Raw genomic sequence first — 24,079 nt, forward strand, 5'->3', positions numbered from 1 at the left:
CCAGCCTCAAAGCACCCAGCTTATCCGCAGGGAGACGACACTCCATTGCCACCGAATCTATTTCAATTCCCAAAAAACAAATTGTCGCTACTGGGCCCTCCGTTTTTTCTGGCGCCAAAGGGATCCCAAAATCCCTCGCCACCTTCTGTAGTGCATAAAGCAAATTACCGCAAACCGGCGAACCCCCCGGGCCAACGCACAAGAAATCATCTAAGTAATGGATCAACGAGTCGACCCCGGATACTCCCCTCGCTACCCACTCCACGAAGCTACTAAACGCCTCGAAGTATGCACAAGAAAGGGAACACCCCATCGGAAGGCACCGATCCACATAAAAAGCCCCATTCCAAAAACAGCCCAACAGCCGTTGGCTTTCTGGATGAACTGGCAACAACCTGAACGCCGCCTCGATGTCGGTTTTTGCTAGCAGCGTGCCCGGACCCGCAGCCCGCACTAAACCCACCGCCTTATCGAATGAGGTATAGACTACGGAGCACAACTCGTGATCTATCCCGTCGTTTACCGACGAACCCTTGGGATACGATAAGTGTTGAATTAAACGAAATTTTCCGGGCTCGCGCTTAGGAACAATACCCAACGGGGACACAACTAAATCTTTTACTGGCGACTCAACAAAAGGCCCTGACATGCGACCCAACGAAACTTCTTTTAACAATTTGTCCGACACGACCTTGGCATGCAAGTAAGCCGATTTTAAATTCCTCCGCGTAACCGGAACCTCATAAGGAGGCGGGGGAATAACGAAACCAACACGAAAACCCTCGTAAAGCAACTTAGCCGCCGCCCTGTCCGGATACTCATTTAGATAAGGGGCCATCTTTTCCACCCTCACCGGTGACACCCCCTTGACCAGCCGCGGAGGACTGGTTCCCTGACCTCCTTTTTCGCATACATTTCGCCGCCCCGTGTGATGCACCATTACACTCAGAACACACGTGCTTGAACTTGCACGTGGCCCCGAACTTACACTGGCCTTCATTAAATTGCCAGCAAACCCTGCCTTTCCCCCGCCGCCTTGTCCAACCTGACTAGACTGGCCTCCTTGGCCGGTGCTCCCGGGAAAGGACTGCCTAACCGGAGCCGTAACCCGTAACCAGAGAGCAATATCCTTCTGGTCCCACCGAATCGCCGGCCGAACCGCTTTCCGCTGACGGAATTGCTCGTCGTATCGCAGCCACGCCTGGCCCCCATACGCCCTATGAGCCTCCCCAATAGCATCAAAATAACAAAACAACGCCGAACAATTTTCCGCCGCCTTTTCCCCTATCACACTGGCGAATATGGCGAACGCCTGCGACCAATTAACGAACGTCTGCGGGATAAGCCTATACCGCCGCCGTTCCTCCTCGTCCTTTTTACTCTCGTCCCGCTTGCTCTTATCCAAATTAAATTTAGCGAGCGGCAAGAGAGAAAAAATCTCTACATATTCGTCCTTCCAGATCCGCTCACGCACCTCCTGCTTTAAATGCGCACCCAACGGACCTTCGAAACACACATACACCTCCCCACGAGCGCGATCATCAATACGCACCCGATCGCCATCTTTTTGCGCCTCGGTCTGTACCGACACCGCGACCGCCTCTCTAACCGCCGTTACGGGCCGCGCTTGTAACAATCCCACTTCCCTGGGACCCTCCCAAACTACCGCCGGGGACACTTCCGTGACTACCGGCGCCACCGCCCTATCTAGACGCCCGACCAGCTCTCTCAAGCAACCCACTAAGTCTGCCAGACCCGCGCCATCGCGCCCGCCCGCGCCACTACCGGCCACCGATGCGACGCTAGCAGCCCCCCCGCCAATACCCGACATAAAAATCGCTGGATATGACAATGATGGAGTTATACACTCACCGGGCTGCACAGGCGCTGTGTTCCCGTCAGCCGGACCATCCTGACCTCGACGATACGCGTCCAGTTCACCTTCCTCCAGCTCTTCTCTTGCAGACGACTGGCCTTCCCACCGACCTCTTCGGAACGGAGATGATGAAGTGCTGACCGATGGGCCGGCAACCTGCCGCCCGACCGCTGGAACCCAGACTTCCGACCGGACCTGTTGCCTCGTCGTCGCTGTAGATCTAGGCGTCCGTCTCGATGATCCTGAAGAAGCCTGCCCCCTGGCCGGAACATCACCAGGCGGGGCGGCCGTACCTTGTCCTCCGAATCTTCCATCCGATGGGGGAGGGGTGACAGGGAGCCCGGCCTGCGACTCCCTGCTTACCGCCGGACCCCGTCGCGGCTTGGGATTCCTGCCAGGACGCAGGGCCTGGGAATGGGCGGTCCTCCCAGCTGCCTGGCCTGCAGCGTCCGAGATCGGGCTCCCTCTGCGACGCCGTGTCCGCGGGACTGCCTCAGGACTGAGGCGCTTTGGAGGTCGAGACCGCCGGGAGGGACGGGTCGACCCGGCCTGAGTCGCCGTCACCCCCGGCAACGCTCTCAGCCTGCTCCGAGCAGGAGCGGTTGTTGCCGACTCCCCCCCCGCCGCCATAGTAATGCTAGTAAGGGGGCCGGGGGAGGGGAGCCTGTCCCCTGCAACAGACCCCGAACGCCGGGCCTGGCGTGGCGAAACGGCGTCCGGGATCCTAGTTAATGCAGCCACGGTCTCCTCAAGCCATCCGGGACCGTGGTGCACAGCAGCGGCACGAAGCCGCTCTAATAATACAGCCTCCGACATTGTTATAAGCGCGGGCAACGGGGAGCTTGTCTTTCCCTATGTCACTCCTCCCGCTGCTTCCGGCTCAATGCCGATAACAGCGGGAAGCTCCGCAACGGCCCCCTGACTCCTCCTTGTCCCTCCCCTCCAACTCTCCCTCACCTCTTAACCCTTTCCCTACCAGGGAGGTCATGGAGGCTTCCCCCTAAGCCCTGCAGGCTGCGTCCAGCCTCGTCTGGAAGGCGTTTTTATGTCGATTCCTCCTCTTTCAGCACTGCATTGTGGTGCAAGCAAAAGAAGCAAAACGCGCGGCACGTTCGGGTTATCGCTTCTCGGCCTTTTGGCTAAGATCAAGTGTAGTATCTGTTCTTATCAGTTTAATATCTGATACGTCCCCTATCTGGGGACCATATATTAAATGGATTTTTAGAACAGGGAGATGGAAATAGAGCTTGCTCTGTCCACTCCACACATTGACCTGGTATTGCAGTATTTCCAGGACCGGTGCACCCTTTCCTTATGTGTTTACTAAAATCAGATTCCAAAAGTGCTTTTTGTGTTTGCCATTGTTTTTGTCTTTCGGATGGGATCTCCCCTTTTAATCCCATTATTTCAACACCTGTTGGACAATGCATTTGTACAGTCATGTGTGATAATGAGCTAATTTATTAAATGCAATTAATTAATACATTGCCACCTCTTGTTTTGTGTCGTCTGTGTTTCTGTGTTTCCGGCATTTCACATTGGAACAGCTCATTCACCTTCCTTGTCTTCTCTCCGCCCTCCCTCCTAGGTAGGTTAAAGAGCTGCACCTGAGCCAGCCACTGATTGATGCAGCACCATAGTCAAATAGTGGAGTGGAGTAGGGGAACAGCAAACAGCCTTTAAAGCAGCCAGCCCGCCCGCCCGCCCGCCCGTCACAATGGACCTACCTGTGTACACTAGATGGATGTGATGGAATGTACTGTGGTCCCTACATTTCAAGAAGAAGTAAGAATTGCAGTTGCAACAAACCCTTGCTTGCCTACAAAGAGAGCAGCAATTTGGATTTGTTACTATGTTACCTGGAAGAATAACAAACTGTGCAAGGATGGAGGTTGTAGGAGCAAGGAGAACAAGTTGTCTGTAAAGTTGGTGGATGCCTATTTTCCATTTTGCAGTCCCTTGTCTCCCTCTTGTGGCCTCCTGGAGGCAACTAGCTGTGCAAAAAAAAGACAGCCTGGGGGCCGGCTGTTGCAGTGTTGCCCTCTCAGGCAACACTGAGTGACTGACTGAGCCGCACCGTCTTATATAAAGTTCAGACGGAACTTTGCACGTGTCATAGTGGAGACCTCAGGAGCCAGAGCCAGCTTTCTGACATCATAATGGGGCCTCAGAGATAAAAGCCTGGGCCCAGGCAGTGTTGGTCAGTGCTGCTCAGCAGGCAGCACTGGACTGGATTAAAGCTGATACAAGGTGTGAAAGGAGAAGGGGTGGCAGTGGGCATGCACTTACTGCTGCTGCTGCTGCTGCTGCTGCTGCTGCTGCCAGTGTTTGCACGGCAGGAGGGCATTTGGGCGTTGCCAGGAAGGCGTTTTTATGTCGATTCCTCCTCTTTCAGCACTGCATTGTGGTGCAAGCAAAAGAAGCAAAACGCGCGGCACGTTCGGGTTATCGCTTCTCGGCCTTTTGGCTAAGATCAAGTGTAGTATCTGTTCTTATCAGTTTAATATCTGATACGTCCCCTATCTGGGGACCATATATTAAATGGATTTTTAGAACAGGGAGATGGAAATAGAGCTTGCTCTGTCCAGTCCACGCATTGACCTGGTATTGCAGTATTTCCAGGACCGGTGCACCCTTTCCTTATGTGTTTACTAAAATCAGATTCCAAAAGTGCTTTTTGTGTTTGTCATTGTTTTTGTCTTTCGGATGGGATCTCCCATTTTAATCCCATTATTTCAACACCTGTTGGACAATGCATTTGTACAGTCATGTGTGATAATGAGCTAATTTATTAAATGCAATTAATTAATACATTGCCACCTCTTGTTTTGTGTCGTCTGTGTTTCTGTGTTTCCGGCATTTCACATTGGAACAGCTCATTCACCTTCCTTGTCTTCTCTCTGCCCTCCCTCCTAGGTAGGTTAAAGAGCTGCACCTGAGCCAGCCACTGATTGATGCAGCACCATAGTCAAATAGTGGAGTGGAGTAGGGGAACAGCAAACAGCCATTAAAGCAGCCAGCCCGCCCGCCCGCCCGTCACAATGGACCTACCTGTGTACACTAGATAGATGTGATGGAATGTACTGTGGTCCCTACATTTCAAGAAGAAGTAAGAATTGCAGTTGCAACAAACCCTTGCTTGCCTACAAAGAGAGCAGCAATTTGGATTTGTTACTATGTTACCTGGAAGAATAACAAACTGTGCAAGGATGGAGGTTGTAGGAGCAAGGAGAACAAGTTGTCTGTAAAGTTGGTGGATGCCTATTTTCCATTTTGCAGTCCCTTGTCTCCCTCTTGTGGCCTCCTGGAGGCAACTAGCTGTGCAAAAAAAAGACAGTCTGGGGGCCGGCTGTTGCAGTGTTGCCCTCTCAGGCAACACTGAGTGACTGACTGAGCCGCACCGTCTTATATAAAGTTCAGACGGAACTTTGCACGTGTCATAGTGGAGACCTCAGGAGCCAGAGCCAGCTTTCTAACATCATAATGGGGCCTCAGAGATAAAAGCCTGGGCCCAGGCAGTGTTGGTCAGTGCTGCTCAGCAGGCAGCACTGGACTGGATTAAAGCTGATACAAGGTGTGAAAGGAGAAGGGGTGGCAGTGGGCATGCACTTACTGCTGCTGCTGCTGCTGCTGCTGCCAGTGTTTGCACGGCAGGAGGGCATTTGGGCGTTGCCAGGAAGGCGTTTTTATGTCGATTCCTCCTCTTTCAGCACTGCATTGTGGTGCAAGCAAAAGAAGCAAAACGCGCAGCACGTTCGGGTTATCGCTTCTCGGCCTTTTGGCTAAGATCAAGTGTAGTATCTGTTCTTATCAGTTTAATATCTGATACGTCCCCTATCTGGGGACCATATATTAAATGGATTTTTAGAACAGGGAGATGGAAATAGAGCTTGCTCTGTCCACTCCACGCATTGACCTGGTATTGCAGTATTTCCAGGACCGGTGCACCCTTTCCTTATGTGTTTACTAAAATCAGATTCCAAAAGTGCTTTTTGTGTTTGCCATTGTTTTTGTCTTTCGGATGGGATCTCCCCTTTTAATCCCATTATTTCAACACCTGTTGGACAATGCATTTGTACAGTCATGTGTGATAATGAGCTAATTTATTAAATGCAATTAATTAATACATTGCCACCTCTTGTTTTGTGTCGTCTGTGTTTCTGTGTTTCCGGCATTTCACATTGGAACAGCTCATTCACCTTCCTTGTCTTCTCTCCGCCCTCCCTCCTAGGTAGGTTAAAGAGCTGCACCTGAGCCAGCCACTGATTGATGCAGCACCATAGTCAAATAGTGGAGTGGAGTAGGGGAACAGCAAACAGCCATTAAAGCAGCCAGCCCGCCTGCCCGCCCGCCCGCCCGTCACAATGGACCTACCTGTGTACACTAGATGGATGTGATGGAATGTACTGTGGTCCCTAAATTTCAAGAAGAAGTAAGAATTGCAGTTGCAACAAACCCTTGCTTGCCTACAAAGAGAGCAGCAATTTGGATTTGTTACTATGTTACCTGGAAGACTAACAAACTGTGCAAGGATGGAGGTTGTAGGAGCAAGGAGAACAAGCTGTCTGTAAAGTTGGTGGATGACTATTTTCCATTTTGCAGTCCCTTGTCTCCCTCTTGTGGCCTCCTGGAGGCAACTAGCTGTGCAAAAAAAAGACAGCCTGGGGGCCGGCTGTTGCAGTGTTGCCCTCTCAGGCAACACTGAGTGACTGACTGAGCCGCACCGTCTTATATAAAGTTCAGACGGAACTTTGCACGTGTCATAGTGGAGACCTCAGGAGCCAGAGCCAGCTTTCTGACATCATAATGGGGCCTCAGAGATAAAAGCCTGGGCCCAGGCAGTGTTGGTCAGTGCTGCTCAGCAGGCAGCACTGGACTGGATTAAAGCTGATACAAGGTGTGAAAGGAGAAGGGGTGGCAGTGGGCATGCACTTACTGCTGCTGCTGCTGCTGCTGCTGCTGCCAGTGTTTGCACGGCAGGAGGGCATTTGGGCGTTGCCAGGAAGGCGTTTTTATGTCGATTCCTCCTCTTTCAGCACTGCATTGTGGTGCAAGCAAAAGAAGCAAAACGCGCGGCACGTTCGGGTTATCGCTTCTCGGCCTTTTGGCTAAGATCAAGTGTAGTATCTGTTCTTATCAGTTTAATATCTGATACGTCCCCTATCTGGGGACCATATATTAAATGGATTTTTAGAACAGGGAGATGGAAATAGAGCTTGCTCTGTCCAGTCCACGCATTGACCTGGTATTGCAGTATTTCCAGGACCGGTGCACCCTTTCCTTATGTGTTTACTAAAATCAGATTCCAAAAGTGCTTTTTGTGTTTGCCATTGTTTTTGTCTTTCGGATGGGATCTCCCATTTTAATCCCATTATTTCAACACCTGTTGGACAATGCATTTGTACAGTCATGTGTGATAATGAGCTAATTTATTAAATGCAATTAATTAATACATTGCCACCTCTTGTTTTGTGTCGTCTGTGTTTCTGTGTTTCCGGCATTTCACATTGGAACAGCTCATTCACCTTCCTTGTCTTCTCTCTGCCCTCCCTCCTAGGTAGGTTAAAGAGCTGCACCTGAGCCAGCCACTGATTGATGCAGCACCATAGTCAAATAGTGGAGTGGAGTAGGGGAACAGCAAACAGCCATTAAAGCAGCCAGCCCGCCCGCCCGCCCGTCACAATGGACCTACCTGTGTACACTAGAGAGATGTGATGGAATGTACTGTGGTCCCTACATTTCAAGAAGAAGTAAGAATTGCAGTTGCAACAAACCCTTGCTTGCCTACAAAGAGAGCAGCAATTTGGATTTGTTACTATGTTACCTGGAAGAATAACAAACTGTGCAAGGATGGAGGTTGTAGGAGCAAGGAGAACAAGTTGTCTGTAAAGTTGGTGGATGCCTATTTTCCATTTTGCAGTCCCTTGTCTCCCTCTTGTGGCCTCCTGGAGGCAACTAGCTGTGCAAAAAAAAGACAGTCTGGGGGCCGGCTGTTGCAGTGTTGCCCTCTCAGGCAACACTGAGTGACTGACTGAGCCGCACCGTCTTATATAAAGTTCAGACGGAACTTTGCACGTGTCATAGTGGAGACCTCAGGAGCCAGAGCCAGCTTTCTAACATCATAATGGGGCCTCAGAGATAAAAGCCTGGGCCCAGGCAGTGTTGGTCAGTGCTGCTCAGCAGGCAGCACTGGACTGGATTAAAGCTGATACAAGGTGTGAAAGGAGAAGGGGTGGCAGTGGGCATGCACTTACTGCTGCTGCTGCTGCTGCCAGTGTTTGCACGGCAGGAGGGCATTTGGGCGTTGCCAGGAAGGCGTTTTTATGTCGATTCCTCCTCTTTCAGCACTGCATTGTGGTGCAAGCAAAAGAAGCAAAACGCGCAGCACGTTCGGGTTACCGCTTCTCGGCCTTTTGGCTAAGATCAAGTGTAGTATCTGTTCTTATCAGTTTAATATCTGATACGTCCCCTATCTGGGGACCATATATTAAATGGATTTTTAGAACAGGGAGATGGAAATAGAGCTTGCTCTGTCCACTCCACGCATTGACCTGGTATTGCAGTATTTCCAGGACCGGTGCACCCTTTCCTTATGTGTTTACTAAAATCAGATTCCAAAAGTGCTTTTTGTGTTTGCCATTGTTTTTGTCTTTCGGATGGGATCTCCCCTTTTAATCCCATTATTTCAACACCTGTTGGACAATGCATTTGTACAGTCATGTGTGATAATGAGCTAATTTATTAAATGCAATTAATTAATACATTGCCACCTCTTGTTTTGTGTCGTCTGTGTTTCTGTGTTTCCGGCATTTCACATTGGAACAGCTCATTCACCTTCCTTGTCTTCTCTCCGCCCTCCCTCCTAGGTAGGTTAAAGAGCTGCACCTGAGCCAGCCACTGATTGATGCAGCACCATAGTCAAATAGTGGAGTGGAGTAGGGGAACAGCAAACAGCCATTAAAGCAGCCAGCCCGCCCGTCACAATGGACCTACCTGTGTACACTAGATGGATGTGATGGAATGTACTGTGGTCCCTACATTTCAAGAAGAAGTAAGAATTGCAGTTGCAACAAACCCTTGCTTGCCTACAAAGAGAGCAGCAATTTGGATTTGTTACTATGTTACCTGGAAGAATAACAAACTGTGCAAGGATGGAGGTTGTAGGAGCAAGGAGAACAAGTTGTCTGTAAAGTTGGTGGATGCCTATTTTCCATTTTGCAGTCCCTTGTCTCCCTCTTGTGGCCTCCTGGAGGCAACTAGCTGTGCAAAAAAAAGACAGCCTGGGGGCCGGCTGTTGCAGTGTTGCCCTCTCAGGCAACACTGAGTGACTGACTGAGCCGCACCGTCTTATATAAAGTTCAGACGGAACTTTGCACGTGTCATAGTGGAGACCTCAGGAGCCAGAGCCAGCTTTCTGACATCATAATGGGGCCTCAGAGATAAAAGCCTGGGCCCAGGCAGTGTTGGACAGTGCTGCTCAGCAGGCAGCACTGGACTGGATTAAAGCTGATACAAGGTGTGAAAGGAGAAGGGGTGGCAGTGGGCATGCACTTACTGCTGCTGCTGCTGCTGCTGCCAGTGTTTGCACGGCAGGAGGGCATTTGGGCGTTGCCAGGAAGGCGTTTTTATGTCGATTCCTCCTCTTTCAGCACTGCATTGTGGTGCAAGCAAAAGAAGCAAATCCTGTCTTGCTTCCTCTCCGGCCTTTATTCACCTCCAGCTTAGTAGCTGTGAGTGTGTGTGAGCCTGCAGGGCCCCATGGAATTGCCTAGGAGTAGGCTGAATCGCTGCAAGGGGTGAACAGCAGTATTGGGCAGGCTCGGTCAACGCGCGGCCCGTTCGGGTTATCGCTTCTCGGCCTTTTGGCTAAGATCAAGGGTAGTATCTGTTCTTATCAGTTTAATATCTGATACGTCCCCTATCTGGGGACCATATATTAAATGGATTTTTAGAACAGGGAGATGGAAATAGAGCTTGCTCTGTCCACTCCACGCATTGACCTGGTATTGCAGTATTTCCAGGACCGGTGCACCCTTTCCTTATGTGTTTACTAAAATCAGATTCCAAAAGTGCTTTTTGTGTTTGCCATTGTTTTTGTCTTTCGGATGGGATCTCCCCTTTTAATCCCATTATTTCAACACCTGTTGGACAATGCATTTGTACAGTCATGTGTGATAATGAGCTAATTTATTAAATGCAATTAATTAATACATTGCCACCTCTTGTTTTGTGTCGTCTGTGTTTCTGTGTTTCCGGCATTTCACATTGGAACAGCTCATTCACCTTCCTTGTCTTCTCTCCGCCCTCCCTCCTAGGTAGGTTAAAGAGCTGCACCTGAGCCAGCCACTGATTGATGCAGCACCATAGTCAAATAGTGGAGTGGAGTAGGGGAACAGCAAACAGCCATTAAAGCAGCCAGCCCGCCCGCCCGCCCGCCCGCCCGTCACAATGGACCTACCTGTGTACACTAGATGGATGTGATGGAATGTACTGTGGTCCCTACATTTCAAGAAGAAGTAAGAATTGCAGTTGCAACAAACCCTTGCTTGCCTACAAAGAGAGCAGCAATTTGGATTTGTTACTATGTTACCTGGAAGAATAACAAACTGTGCAAGGATGGAGGTTGTAGGAGCAAGGAGAACAAGTTGTCTGTAAAGTTGGTGGATGCCTATTTTCCATTTTGCAGTCCCTTGTCTCCCTCTTGTGGCCTCCTGGAGGCAACTAGCTGTGCAAAAAAAAGACAGCCTGGGGGCCGGCTGTTGCAGTGTTGCCCTCTCAGGCAACACTGAGTGACTGACTGAGCCGCACCGTCTTATATAAAGTTCAGACGGAACTTTGCACGTGTCATAGTGGAGACCTCAGGAGCCAGAGCCAGCTTTCTGACATCATAATGGGGCCTCAGAGATAAAAGCCTGGGCCCAGGCAGTGTTGGTCAGTGCTGCTCAGCAGGCAGCACTGGACTGGATTAAAGCTGATACAAGGTGTGAAAGGAGAAGGGGTGGCAGTGGGCATGCACTTACTGCTGCTGCTGCTGCTGCTGCTGCTGCCAGTGTTTGCACGGCAGGAGGGCATTTGGGCGTTGCCAGGAAGGCGTTTTTATGTCGATTCCTCCTCTTTCAGCACTGCATTGTGGTGCAAGCAAAAGAAGCAAATCCTGTCTTGCTTCCTCTCCGGCCTTTATTCACCTCCCGCTTAGTAGCTGTGAGTGTGTGTGAGCCTGCAGGGCCCCATGGAATTGCCTAGGAGTAGGCTGAATCGCTGCAAGGGGTGAACAGCAGTATTGGGCAGGCTCGGTCAACGCGCGGCCCGTTCGGGTTATCGCTTCTCGGCCTTTTGGCTAAGACCAAGTGTATTTATACAGGAGGTTTTTGGTCAGAAGGTGCTCAGGTACCCTCTCTCTCGGCCTCGGGGGATCGTCCAGGTTCGCCTGGACTTCACCCCCGTGCTGCTATTTGGGAGAGAGGCTTAGTCCTGAGCAACGAGTTGCGATCCCCCCCCCCAGCCCTTTGGTGTGTCTCCGGACCCCATAGGGAGCAGCGCAAGCTGCGCGGTTCGACCCGGCTAGGCGATGGCGGGCGAACCAGATGCGGTGCCGGTATATGCCCGGCTGAAAAACTCTGCAAGATTCGTCTTGACAGAGGGTGGAGGCGGTCCACGTGGGATTAAGTTTTTGGTACTCGATATCCTTGAGAAACTACTGGCAGTCCGCAAGCATGAGATTATGGCGATCCAGGACTACCCGAAGCGTGGAGTTTTTGATGTTACATTTATGGGAGAAGGAATCCTCCGTGATGCCATGGAAAAAGCTGAGAGGGAGAAAGCTCAACTCACGTCTTCGGGCGTCAAGGTAATCGAACATGCATTTGAAGTTACCAAACTCGTAGTGATTAAAATGTACTCCCCATACGTAAAGGATCAGGAAGTGGCGGCGTTCTTAGCTGCTTACTTCAGAAACGTTAAACTGTTGGGGAGAGTAATGAACGAGTGCGGAGTGTGGACTGTCAAGTGGAAATTTATTGTGACGCTGATAAAGGACCCCTCCACCCAAAATACGAGATTACCACCGGCTCGTTTTAAAATAGGGAATGTGAATGGCGACCTCTACTTTTCAGGGATGCCAAACTTCTGCAGGACCTGCGGTACCTATGGGCACACCAGTTTTAGCTGCGATGTCACCTGTAGGAACTGTGGAAGTAAAAATCACACCATGAGAGAATGCACAGAAGAAAAGCGATGTAATTTTTGTCAAAAAACTGGTCACCTGTATTTTTCCTGCCCTCATAGGTACCGAGGAGAAGAAGAAGAAGAGCAACCCGAAGCGCCCCCACGTGCTCCGCCAGCAGACCAGGCCCGTCCCCAAGGAGAGGAACAGACCAGCACTCAGATAGAGGAGCGAGGTACCTGGGCTTCCAAGGTGCGAAGTACGGGAGCCAAAGCAGGTACCTCGAGGCCAGCAACCCCAGAGGAAAAAAGGGAGCCCAGTGCAAAGGAAAAACGGCAGTCAAAGCGGAAGGCCGATATGGAGCAGGCCGGGAAAAAATCGGAGGCGCCCCAGAAGGCTGGTAGCCAGGGGGATGCTGGGCCTGCTCCAAAGCCTGGGTCTCTAACGTCCGACTCGGATGAGGATGATGAGGTACCGGTGGGTCCCCGTAAAAAGGGAAGACAAGGCCGAGTCGGTAGGAGGGAGTCAGGGGAGGAGCAGATGGATATATCAGTGAAGAAAGATGCGGCTCCTCCTAGGACCCCCTCCTCGCCGCGACTGGTGAGGAGGGCGGGCACTGCTCCCTCCGAGAATACTGACACCCCGCCTTGTGCACAACCTCCCCCTCCAGAAAGGCCATCACAGCCCCAGGGGGGAGTGGCGGGGCCCTGGGGGGACCCACCAGACATGGACCTCAGTAGAGCGCCATATGAGACCCAGGTAAGGCTGAATGAGTTTGGGCTCCCTGTGTACGAGGCCGGGGTTGTTGGCAATACCCTCTCTGAAGGTAGTTCCTCTCCCGCGTCATCCCTTCAGACGCTAAGCTTGGATGGGGGCGGGTATACGAGTTCAAGTGAGATATCTGGTGTTGCTGGTGGAGAGACAGTCTGATTTTAATTACCAATATTATTTATAATTTTAAAATCAAGACAATTTTTTCTCCCTATAGTTACAATGTCTGAGATAAAGGGAATCTCCCTCAACGTGAGGGGCGCAAAGACAAAAGTGAGAAGGGTTGCTCTTTTCAATTATTTATCTTGCCTGGCAGCCTCTGTTTTTTTCCTGCAGGAGTGCGGTATCCCCCACACAATGTCTTACCAAAAATACAAAGAGGATTGGAAGTGTGGTCCATCCATCTGGTCTGGATCTAACGAATCCAGATCAGCAGGGGTCGCCATTCTTTTTAAGGGAAACGTTTTAGTTGATTTTATTCAAGAAATTTTACCAGGACGTATCTTAATGGTTAAAGCTTTTATTGATGGCACAAAATGGCAGTTTTTAAATTTTTACGGATCACCAGAAAAAAATGAAAGAGCGAGGATGTTAGAGATTTTACCACTTTTTATCAATACATCTGAGCCTTTCATCCTCGCAGGTGATTTTAACTGTGTTATGAGAGGAGAGCGCCGGCTGACCAACAGTACGAGCAGAAATTATGATAAGACCTCTGGAATGCTCAAGGATATCGTGAATGATTTTAATTTAAGTGATGTTTATAAAGAAAGTAACAGAAATAGTCCAGAGGAAGCCGGCGTCACCTGGAGCAATGCCACCTGTAGCTCCAGGATTGATTTTATTTTTTGTCCTAAAAATTTACTGCCTTTTAGTTGTGATGTTTTAACCAATGTTTTTTCTGATCATAGGCTTTTATCGTTTTTAATAAAGCATGATCTTAACAACTCGGTTGGTAAAAAGTCCTGGAAGTTTAACGTTTCCCTTTTAGACGATCCACAGGTTTTAGCAGATTTTATTGAATTTTACAGAATGAACAGGCGGGTGAGAGATGTGCGTACTCCCATCAAGGCTTGGTGGGAGAAGATGAAAACAAAAATCAAAGACTTTTTTATTAAAAAGAGCGTGGCGAAAGCCAAGGAGAAAAAAGAGTTTTTTAATACCCTCAACACCCGCCTGCAGACCCTGTACAAAATGAGAGAACATGGAATAGAGGTAAAATCCGACATCATCAGTTTAAAGAAAGAGATAGCCCAGTGCCTGGAGCAGAGAGGTAAAGAGATCATTTTCCGTTCAAAAATGCAACATGTAGAAGAGAACGAGACCTGCTCCAGGTACTTTTTTAAGAAAATCAATAATAAAAAGGCTGTCATTAGAAACATTGATGGGGTGTCGGATGTACAGGGTCTTTTAAGTAAAGTTCATGAGTTTTACACTGACCTTTTTAATGTTAAAACTGTGGATCGTGATTTTATGCGTGACTCACTGAAGGAGATTACTACTGTTTTAGATCCTGTCTCGCAGCAATTTTTATTACAGGAGCTGACGGAGAAGGAGGTTTTAGAAACAGTAAAGAGCTTTAAAGCAGGTAAAGTTCCTGGTCCGGATGGGATACCCAGTGAGTTTTATGTAAAATTTTATGACATTTTAAAAGAGGACCTTTTTAGCCTTTTTTCTGATGTTTTTAATTCCAAGATGCTGCCTAAGTCCTGGCAGAAGGGTGAGGTCTCCCTAATATATAAGAAAGGTGACATCGCGGCTTTGGAAAACTGGAGACCAATAACCCTTCTTAACTGCGACTACAAAATTATGGCAAAAATATGTGCAAACCGTCTGAAAGCCATAGTACCCCACATCATACACCCTAACCAGGTGTGTGGGGTGCCAGGCCGCAGCATCTGGGATAATCTAAATCTTATTAAGGACGTAATTGAGAACACGAGGTCTAGAAGATGTAAACTTGCAATTTTATCCATAGACTTTGAAAAGGCGTTTGACCGTGTTTCTCATTTTTATCTTTTTAAGGTTTTAGAGCGGATGGGTATTCCTGAAGGATTTTTATTATCACTTAAAGCCTTTTATAAAAACTGCACTAGCAAAATTTTAGTAAATGGTTTTAAGACACAGGAGGTAATTTTAAACTCGGGGGTGAAGCAGGGGTGTCCCTTGTCCCCACTGCTTTTTATTTGCGCGTTGGAGCCTTTACTGTGTGCGATTCGCCGCGACAAATTAATTTGTGGAGCTCCCCTTCCGGGGGGAGGCGGCATAGAGGCCAAAGCAGTGGGGTACATGGACGATGTTGCGGTTTTATGCAGGGACACCGTGTCGCTTCAGAGAGCCCTCAGACAAATAGAGTTTTATTGCTGTGCTTCCGGTTTTAAGGTGAATTTCAGAAAAAGTAACATTTTAAACATAGGAAGCATGGTTTTTAGAGATATACCGGTACCTGTGTCAGATTCTGTTACTATTTTAGGTATCTCCTTCAGTGAGTGCGACAATGGTTTTATAAGTTGGGACATGGTGGCGCAGAAGGTAAACAAAAAAATATGTATGTGGAATATGAGGAAACTAACCATGGAGGGAAAGGTTTTAATTATCAAAATGGTCATTTTACCCCTTCTTTTATACGTAAGCATGGTGTTTCCTCCCCCAACTGTTTTATTACGTAAAATAATAAAAACGTGTTTTACCTTCTTTTGGAGTTCCAGAATGGAGAAATTGAGACGAGAAACTGTCATGAAATCCAAACCAAAGGGTGGCAAAGATTTTCCTGATTTTAATAGGTTCCTTTTAATAAAGTTCTTTAGTTATTGTTTTAATTCCCTTTTTAAAGAACATCACTGGTCTTATTTCCTACGTTTTAACACTGGTTTTTTTATGAGGAGGCTGGGGTGGTTTGATATTAATTTAACTTCCCCCTATGCTTTTAATTTACCAGCCAACTATGAAATTTTAGAGAAAATAGTGACCTTGTTCAATTTAAGAGGGAAAAGTGTGTCAGAACTTAAAAACAGCAAAAAATTAATAAAGGACCTAAGAGACAAAGAACTAGTCTGCAGTATTGAACATTTTAGTGAAGAACGTTGTGCTTTTATTTGGAAGTTTATTAATGTGTTTTATCTTTTTAACACACAGATGGACCTGGCCTGGAGCTGCGTTCATCAATGTCTTCCATGCAGGGCATTCCAACACAGACGAGGATTTGCGAGGTCTGCCATCTGCCCGAGGGAAGGCTGCCAGGCGGAAGAGACGGTTCGACACATTTTTTGGACTTGCAACTTTGCACAGGAATTTTGGATAAAAATATTCCCTTTGTTGGTGAAGATGGCGGACCTGAAGGACTTAAGCTATGATAACATTTTATATGGACTTTTTGGATGCCCTACCCCGGATCAAAAAAGTATAGCATGGAAGACGATGAACTGCGCAAAAGAAGCTCTTTGGAAGGCCAGGAACATCCTGATTTTTAAGCATGATGTTTTAGCAATTGATGACGTTTTAGGACTTTGTTTTAGTGATATGTATATGTACTATTTATTAGATAAAAAAAGGAATGCCACCCTTTCAAGAAAATGGTTTGTGAGAGACTGGAACTCCAATATCTAATGTTTCACCACCATGTCCCTTTTATGGATTTTAATGTAAATTGAATTTTTCTTGTTGTTTTTATTCAATGTAAAAAGTGGAAATTATTGTAAACTGTACTTTTTTATAATAAATCATTGACACCCCCGCGAGGGGGTAGCCAACTGAAAAAAAAAAAAAAATCTGTTCTTATCAGTTTAATATCTGATACGTCCCCTATCTGGGGACCATATATTAAATGGATTTTTAGAACAGGGAGATGGAAATAGAGCTTGCTCTGTCCACTCCAAGCATTGACCTGGTATTGCAGTATTTCCAGGACCGGTGCACCCTTTCCTTATGTGTTTACTAAAATCAGATTCCAAAAGTGCTTTTTGTGTTTGCCATTGTTTTTGTCTTTCGGATGGGATCTCCCCTTTTAATCCCATTATTTCAACACCTGTTGGACAATGCATTTGTACAGTCATGTGTGATAATGAGCTAATTTATTAAATGCAATTAATTAATACATTGCCACCTCTTGTTTTGTGTCGTCTGTGTTTCTGTGTTTCCGGCATTTCACATTGGAACAGCTCATTCACCTTCCTTGTCTTCTCTCCGCCCTCCCTCCTAGGTAGGTTAAAGAGCTGCACCTGAGCCAGCCACTGATTGATGCAGCACCATAGTCAAATAGTGGAGTGGAGTAGGGGAACAGCAAACAGCCATTAAAGCAGCCAGCCCGCCCGCCCGCCCGTCACAATGGACCTACCTGTGTACACTAGATGGATGTGATGGAATGTACTGTGGTCCCTACATTTCAAGAAGAAGTAAGAATTGCAGTTGCAACAAACCCTTGCTTGCCTACAAAGAGAGCAGCAATTTGGATTTGTTACTATGTTACCTGGAAGAATAACAAACTGTGCAAGGATGGAGGTTGTAGGAGCAAGGAGAACAAGTTGTCTGTAAAGTTGGTGGATGCCTATTTTCCATTTTGCAGTCCCTTGTCTCCCTCTTGTGGCCTCCTGGAGGCAACTAGCTGTGCAAAAAAAAGACAGCCTGGGGGCCGGCTGTTGCAGTGTTGCCCTCTCAGGCAACACTGAGTGACTGACTGAGCCGCACCGTCTTATATAAAGTTCAGACGGAACTTTGCACGTGTCATAGTGGAGACCTCAGGAGCCAGAGCCAGCTTTCTGACGTCATAATGGGGCCTCAGAGATAAAAGCCTGGGCCCAGGCAGTGTTGGTCAGTGCTGCTCAGCAGGCAGCACTGGACTGGATTAAAGCTGATACAAGGTGTGAAAGGAGAAGGGGTGGCAGTGGGCAGTGGGCTGCTGCTGCTGCTGCTGCCAGTGTTTGCACGGCAGGAGGGCATTTGGGCGTTGCCAGGAAGGCGTTTTTATGTTGATTCCTCCTCTTTCAGCACTGCATTGTGGTGCAAGCAAAAGAAGCAAATCCTGTCTTGCTTCCTCTCCGGCCTTTATTCACCTCCCGCTTAGTAGCTGTGAGTGTGTGTGAGCCTGCAGGGCCCCATGGAATTGCCTAGGAGTAGGCTGAATCGCTGCAAGGGGTGAACAGCAGTATTGGGCAGGCTCGGTCAACGCGCGGCCCGTTCGGGTCATCGCTTCTCGGCCTTCTGGCTGAGATCAAGTGTAGTTCTGATTACTTGTAGTCAGTGCTGCCTGGTCTTGGTTAGGAGGTGCTCAGGTACCCTCTCTCTCGGCCTCGGGGGATCGTCCAGGTTCGCCTGGACTTCACCCCCGTGCTGCTATTTGGGAGAGAGGCTTAGTCCTGAGCAACGAGTTGCGATCCACATACCCCCGTGTAGGCTTCGGCCGAAAAGGGGAAGGCTGCGTAGACGTTACGTCACCAACGGGTGGCGTGACTATTCCAAAAAAATAAAAGATTCACTATGGATGAAAATCCAGGTGACATACCGGCGTATGCCCGGATTAAGAATACTGTGCGAGTTATTCTTTCGGAGGAGAAGGCGACGACTTGTGGCTTGAAATTCGTGGTGGAGACCGTGCTTGTTGGCATTTTCAATGTCCAAAAGAGGGAGATTTTGGCAGTGCAGGACTACCCAAGAAGAAGAACCTATGATATCACATTTATACAGAATGGAGTATTCCAAGATCTGCTGGCGGCATATGCAGTAAAAAAGGACCCGAGACTGGACGGAGTGGATTTTTACGAGCATGTTTTGGACATCACAAAAATGATTGTTATTAAAATGTACTGCCCATTTGCTGACGTAAAAGATGTGATGTCCTTTTTATCCCCCTATTTTAAAACAGTTAAGTGTATTGGCAAAGTGATGAATGAGGTTGGGGTCTGGACCTCTAAATGGAGATTTCTAGTGACATGCTACAGAGATGCCAATTTTACAGGAGGGATAATGCTGCCGCCAGCACGTTTTAAATTAGGAGATATGGCAGGAGACTTTTATTTTTCAGGGATGCCTCCATTCTGTAGGAAATGCCAAAAGTACGGTCACACCAATGAGTCCTGCGAGAGCACCTGTAGGAACTGTGGCAGCTCTGAGCACGAGGCCAAAACTTGCCCTCTGGGGAAAAGGTGTCGATATTGCAGCCGAGTTGGTCACCTTTTTGCATTTTGTCCCCACAGATCGGAACAACCCGAGGTCCGGCCGAGGCGTCCCGAGCAGCCAGCAGGCCAGATCGTACCCCCAGAAGGAGAGGAACCCCAAGGAGAAGGCCAGGACGAGATGGATACCTCTAGCAGACCCCCCCAAACAGGTGACCCAAAAGAGCAGAGACGGAACAAGCGTCGATCCAGTGATCAGCGGACGAAAAAGCCCCCCCAGGAAACTGGGGAGACGGGTAGTTCGGATGAAGCTGATCCTACTGGTCCGCAAGAGATGCTGGGTCAGCCTGTACCTGAGGCAGAGGACCCGGGCGGAGCGGCAGCGACACACAAGCGACGTAGGGCGTACTCGGAGGTGGCAGCGGGGGTGCCGATGGAAGTACCTGCATTGGCGAAGGCAGGGAAACCACTGGACGTGCCCCCGAAAGTGACAACTAAAGGTCCACCCCCTTCTAGCCAGTTGGGGGATACACGGACAGCTGCCTCCGAGGTGACGGAGGTCCCAGAGACGTCAGGGAGCGCAATTCCTGCCCCTATCGAAGGGGAGGTCGCTGCCAAAAAAGCTCCTGCAGATGAAATATTGCCCGTGGAGTCCATATGGGATCCTTTCATGATTAGTGCCTCAGGTTTGGCGGGGGGTCAGCTAAGTGATGGGAGTTCCTCTCCTACCTTCTCTATTTTTTCCGTGGACTCCAGAATCGAAGGTTATGAGAGTCCTAGTGGGGTCTCTGGCGATGCGGAGGACTGCTGAGGCCACCTCGGGTAAGATTATAAAGACTGTCTCTCTCCCTTTTCCTCATGGCTGAGTTATGTGGTCTTTCCTTAAATGTAAGAAGCGTGCATTCTAAGACAAGAAGAGCTGCCCTGTTTGATTACCTCTCTATTCTTACCGCGTCAGTTTTTTTCCTACAGGAATGCTGCATCCCACATCGCATGGACTATAAAAAATATGAAAGAGATTGGAGACTCGGACCTTCGGTGTGGTCCGGGTCTAACGAATCTAAAGCCGCAGGTGTCGCCATTTTATTTAAAGGGAACGTTTTAATTGACAGTTTTTATGAAATTTTACCAGGCAGAATTTTAATGGTCAAAGCTTTTATAGACGGTATTAAATGGCAGTTTTTAAACTTTTATGGTTCTCCTGAGAGAAATGAAAGAGCTAGAATGCTAGAGATTTTACCCCTTTTTATTAATGATTCAGAACCACTTGTTTTAGCGGGTGATTTTAATTGTATTTTAAAGGGGGAACGCCGGTTCTCTAATTCAGTAAGCAGGAACTACGACAAGACCTCGTCAATTTTAAAAGATATTGTTACTGATTTTAAACTCACCGATGTTTTTAAAAAATGTAACAGGGATTTATGTGAAGAGGCCGGCGTTACCTGGAGCAACGTGACCTGCAGCTCCAGGATTGATTTTATCTTCTGCTCTTATCAAATACTGCCTTTTAAATGTGATATTAACCCAAACGTCTTTTCTGACCATAAGTTATTGTATTTTAAAGTGAAATGTGATAACGAAAGAAGAACTCCGAAAAAAGCCTGGAAATTAAACGTATCCCTTTTAGAAGATCCGCAAATTTTAGCTGATTTTATTACCTTTTACAAAGGCTGCAGACGGGTAAGACATCCCAATATGCCCATCGTCACCTGGTGGGAAAAAATGAAAGTTAAAATAAGAGATTTTTTTATTAAGATTGGGATGAGAAAAGCAAAAGAGAAATGCAAATTTTATGCAAATTTAAATACCCGTCTGCAGACCCAATATAAATTCAGAGAACAGGGTATGCTGGTGGACAAGGAGATCATTGAGATTAAAAAAGAGATCTCCCAGTGCCTGGAGCAGAGGGGAAAGGAAATAATCTTTCGCTGTAAGGTAAAACATCTTGAGGAGAACGAGACCTGCTCCAGGTACTTTTTTAAGAAAATCAATGATAAGCATACCCTGTTGGATAATATTGAAGGTGAAACAAATACCCAAAATATTTTAAAAAAGGTACATGGGTTTTATGCGGATCTTTTTAATGTTAAAAACATTGACAATGCTTTTATGAATGACTCATTGAAGGAGGTTGATGCTGTTTTAGATCCTGTCTCCCAAAACTTTTTATTACAGGAGATTTCAGAACAAGAAATTTTAGAAACTACCAAGAGTTTTAAAACAGGTAAAGTCCCTGGTCCTGATGGTATACCCATAGAGTTTTATGTTCTATTTTACGGTGTTTTAAAGGAAGATCTCCACTCTCTTTTTACACAAGTTTTTAGAACAAAAGCCCTCCCGGGGTCCTGGAAGAAAGGTGAGGTGTCCCTGCTGTACAAAAAGGGGGACAAAACCGACATTAAAAACTGGAGACCAATTACACTGCTAAATTGCGACTACAAGATAATGGCTAAAATTTGTGCAAATAGATTAAAAGCAGTCGTAAACAAAATAATTCACTCCAACCAGGTCTGTGGGATACCCGGGAGGAGCATATGGGATAACCTGAACCTTTTAAAAGATGTTATTAATGACACAAAGGAGAGGAAAGGCAAAATGGCAGTTTTAACAATCGACTTTGAGAAAGCCTTTGACAGAGTGTCACACTTTTATCTTTTTAAGGTTTTAGAGAAAATGGGTATACCGGAAGGTTTTATACAGTCTCTGAAGGCCTTTTATGACAACTGCACTAGCAAGATTTTAGTCAAAGGTTTTAAAACACAGGATGTCCTTTTAAATTCCGGAGTGAAGCAGGGGTGTCCCTTGTCCCCACTACTTTTTATTTGTGCAATTGAGCCTCTACTGTGCACCTTGAGGAAAAGCAAACAGATACGTGGAGTCCCCCTGCCGGGCGGGGGGGGACTAGAGGCAAAGGTAGTGGGGTACATGGATGATGTCGCGGTACTGTGTAGGGACACCCTATCACTACAAACAACTTTAAGACAGATCTATAAGTTTTGTTGCTCCTCCGGTTTTAAAGTCAATTTTAATAAAAGTAACATTTTAAACATTGGCAATATGATTTTACAGGACATTCCAGTCCCTGTGTCAGAGACTGTGCAGATTTTAGGGGTCTCCTTCAATGAGTTAAACAATGGTTTTAACAGTTGGGACTTGGTGGCACAAAAAGTTAATAAAAAGATTTGTATGTGGAATTTGAGAAAGCTGACTATGGAGGGAAAAGTTTTAATTATGAAAATGGTGATTTTACCGATTTTATTATATTTGAGTATGGTTTTCCCTCCCCCTGATATTTTATTAAAAAAAATAAATAAAGCTTGTTTTACATTTCTATGGAACTCCAAAATGGAAAAACTCAGGAGAGAGAAGGTGATGATGCCAAAACTAATGGGTGGTAAGGATTTCCCTGACATAAAGACCTTTCTTTTAATCAAATTTTTTACTGCATGTCTTAACGCTGTTTTTAAGGATCACTACTGGTCATATTTTATCCGTTTTAACACCGGTTATTTTATGAAGAGGAACGGATGGTTCTCCACGGTTTTAAGCTCCCCGTATGCTTTTAACCTCCCTGACCAGTACAAGATTTTAGAGAAAATTGTGAACCTTTTTAACTTGAAAGGCAAGAGAATTGAAGACGTGCAAAATAGTAAAAGTGTTTTAAAAAAGATAAAAGAAAATGTTTTAGTAGCCCCCATTAGTAATTTTAGTGAACAAAAGTGCAAACAAATATGGAGAATGGTAAATATTAATTATCTTTTTAATCCTCAGAAAGATCTGGCCTGGAGTTGTGCCCACGAGTGTCTTCCATGCCGGGCATTCCAGCATCGAAGGGGACTGACCAACTCGGCTGCGTGTCCAAGGGGAGGTTGCAGAGATGATGAGACAGTCTACCACCTTTTCTGGCAGTGCTACTACGCACAATTGGTGTGGTCAAGAATCCTCCCCTTGGCACAGAAGATTACAGGACTACAGAGATTTACTAGCGATGGCGTTTTTTATGGATGTCTGGAATGCCCAACACAGACCCGAAAAATGATGGCATGGAAGATCACTAACTGCGTCAAAGCAGCTCTGTGGGCGGCCAGAAACATTCTTTTATTCAAACATGACGTTTTAACTGTGGATGATGTTTTAGCCATTTGTTTAAGTGAGATGCACAAGTATTTTCTTTTAGATAAAAAACTCTCTCCTGTTTTATGTAGAAAATGGTTTTTTAGTGAATGGAGTTCCATAATTTGATGCCACCAAGTGCCCTTTTATAAGTTATGTGATTTTATCTGATAACTTGTATTTATTATTATACCATTGTTGTAAACCCTGTGTATTTATTGATTTATTGTAAAAATGTAAAAAATTTGTAAATCCTTTTTATGTCAAAAATTTTAAATAAACGGTTACCTCCTTTGTTGGGGTAGTCAACTCAAAAAAAAAATCTGTTCTTATCAGTTTAATATCTGATACGTCCCCTATCTGGGGACCATATATTAAATGGATTTTTAGAACAGGGAGATGGAAATAGAGCTTGCTCTGTCCACTCCACGCATTGACCTGGTATTGCAGTATTTCCAGGACCGGTGCACCGTTTCCTTATGTGTTTACTAAAATCTGATTCCAAAAGTGCTTTTTGTGTTTGCCATTGTTTTTGTCTTTCGGATGGGATCTCCCCTTTTAATCCCATTATTTCAACACCTGTTGGACAATGCATTTGTACAGTCATGTGTGATAATGAGCTAATTTATTAAATGCAATTAATTAATACATTGCCACCTCTTGTTTTGTGTCGTCTGTGTTTCTGTGTTTCCGGCATTTCACATTGGAACAGCTCATTCACCTTCCTTGTCTTCTCTCCGCCCTCCCTCCTAGGTAGGTTAAAGAGCTGCACCTGAGCCAGCCACTGATTGATGCAGCACCATAGTCAAATAGTGGAGTGGAGTAGGGGAACAGCAAACAGCCATTAAAGCAGCCAGCCCGCCCGCCCGCCTGTCACAATGGACCTACCTGTGTACACTAGATGGATGTGATGGAATGTACTGTGGTCCCTACATTTCAAGAAGTAAGAATTGCAGTTGCAACAAACCCTTGCTTGCCTACAAAGAGAGCAGCAATTTGGATTTGTTACTATGTTACCTGGAAGAATAACAAACTGTGCAAGGATGGAGG

The 24,079-nt window shown here is 46.8% G+C and overlaps 7 non-coding genes and 1 pseudogene across 7 annotated transcripts; all 8 read left to right on the top strand.

Annotated features, from left to right (window-relative positions):
• Window positions 1-2,995: 2,995 nt before the first annotated feature.
• On the top strand, window positions 2,996-3,186 carry LOC142681680 (U2 spliceosomal RNA). Its single transcript, XR_012853562.1, has one exon. It is a non-coding gene; the product is annotated as a U2 spliceosomal RNA (small nuclear RNA).
• Window positions 3,187-4,323: 1,137 nt separating this feature from the next.
• On the top strand, window positions 4,324-4,514 carry LOC142681714 (U2 spliceosomal RNA). Its single transcript, XR_012853592.1, has one exon. It is a non-coding gene; the product is annotated as a U2 spliceosomal RNA (small nuclear RNA).
• Window positions 4,515-5,638: 1,124 nt separating this feature from the next.
• Window positions 5,639-5,829, top strand: LOC142681548 (U2 spliceosomal RNA). Its single transcript, XR_012853442.1, has one exon. It is a non-coding gene; the product is annotated as a U2 spliceosomal RNA (small nuclear RNA).
• A 1,135-nt stretch (window positions 5,830-6,964) lies between these two features.
• On the top strand, window positions 6,965-7,155 carry LOC142681715 (U2 spliceosomal RNA). The gene has a single exon (XR_012853593.1). It is a non-coding gene; the product is annotated as a U2 spliceosomal RNA (small nuclear RNA).
• A 1,118-nt stretch (window positions 7,156-8,273) lies between these two features.
• LOC142681664 (U2 spliceosomal RNA) lies at window positions 8,274-8,464 on the top strand. The gene has a single exon (XR_012853547.1). It is a non-coding gene; the product is annotated as a U2 spliceosomal RNA (small nuclear RNA).
• A 1,258-nt stretch (window positions 8,465-9,722) lies between these two features.
• LOC142681701 (U2 spliceosomal RNA) lies at window positions 9,723-9,913 on the top strand. The gene has a single exon (XR_012853580.1). It is a non-coding gene; the product is annotated as a U2 spliceosomal RNA (small nuclear RNA).
• Window positions 9,914-16,525: 6,612 nt separating this feature from the next.
• Window positions 16,526-16,729, top strand: LOC142681813 (U2 spliceosomal RNA; annotated as a pseudogene).
• Window positions 16,730-23,313: 6,584 nt separating this feature from the next.
• On the top strand, window positions 23,314-23,504 carry LOC142681779 (U2 spliceosomal RNA). The gene has a single exon (XR_012853649.1). It is a non-coding gene; the product is annotated as a U2 spliceosomal RNA (small nuclear RNA).
• The last annotated feature ends 575 nt before the right edge of the window (window positions 23,505-24,079 follow it).

Source organism: Rhinoderma darwinii (genome assembly GCF_050947455.1).
Source record: "Rhinoderma darwinii isolate aRhiDar2 chromosome 2 unlocalized genomic scaffold, aRhiDar2.hap1 SUPER_2_unloc_6, whole genome shotgun sequence".
Lineage (NCBI taxonomy): Eukaryota > Metazoa > Chordata > Amphibia > Anura > Rhinodermatidae > Rhinoderma > Rhinoderma darwinii.